The sequence below is a fragment of the Sphaeroforma arctica genome, assembly GCF_001186125.1.
Source record: "Sphaeroforma arctica JP610 unplaced genomic scaffold supercont1.9452, whole genome shotgun sequence".
In the NCBI taxonomy this organism is placed as follows: Eukaryota; class Ichthyosporea; order Ichthyophonida; genus Sphaeroforma; species Sphaeroforma arctica.
In genome coordinates, this window is record NW_014031106.1 from 1 (window position 1) to 1,073 (window position 1,073).

Consider the following 1,073-nt stretch of genomic DNA (forward strand, 5'->3'; position numbering starts at 1 on the left):
TATATATATTTACATATACTTATACATGCCCACATGAATCTTTCAACTTGTTCGTCCATACCTATCTCAGCCTCCACTTCCATTCGCCGAACCGCCTCGGAGGGGTGCTTGGATCCTTTAACCATTTGAAATATAGATTCACAATCCATGCCATCAAACAATCCATCGGTCCCCAGAAGCAAGAATCCGTCTACATGCCAAGAAATGGAGAATAATATGTCAGATGATGAGTGAAACGATATCTGGCGGTAAATGCGGCAGGGATACATCGAGTCGAATACCACTACCTTGTACGGCATGACGATGACAAGTGTACTGGTGGCGCAGAGTTCTGTGTGGTATAACATCACGTCATGCGGACGATAAGACGGGAAACTGAGTCAACACAGGCCATTGTTCGTGGCACGCAATTTCAGATCTATTCATGTATATCCTATGTATATGTATCCCTTTATACATACTCTATATACTATGCGTATGTATCTATTCATACATATTCTATATAATACTTAAAAGTACAGGTACATACAAATGAATTTCAAGATACGCATATACCCTGAGTACACACAGGTGCCCACTGAAACTAAGGGTCTGACAAACTTACTGCTATTGGAGATCTGTCTGTATTGTACGGCGGGATTGGCGATCATTCCCAACTGCTTCAGAGCTACATCCCCGATGGCTCTGGTCACAGTGCATGCACCATTTAACCTTGGTATACCCCCTCTGTAAAGGCAATACGCGTAAAAGAATAGGAGAAATGATTAACATTGTGTATCAGTTTGCATGGCGATTTATATGACCCGAAACCTGAAAGCGTTGACATGAATCGGGGGTAAGACGAAATAAGGGTGTCATAACCAAGTTTCATATAAATGGGAGTACCAAGCCACTCAACCACTCCTGTGTGTACGTAAACTTCTTTTGAAACATGAGCACACACTAGCCAGATGTACATATGCATGCACATGTACGCCTAGAAATCCGACTAGATATATCTATATATCATAATATCTATATGTATATATCTATATATATATTTAGATAGATATATATATATATATATATATATA

At 39.8% G+C, this 1,073-nt stretch overlaps 1 pseudogene across 1 annotated transcript; it reads right to left on the minus strand.

The window, feature by feature from the left end:
* Window positions 1–61: 61 nt before the first annotated feature.
* Window positions 62–650, minus strand: SARC_16988 (hypothetical protein; annotated as a pseudogene; the record flags this gene model as incomplete). The annotated part of the gene is made up of 2 exons: window positions 62–190; window positions 605–650.
* Window positions 651–1,073: the final 423 nt, after the last annotated feature.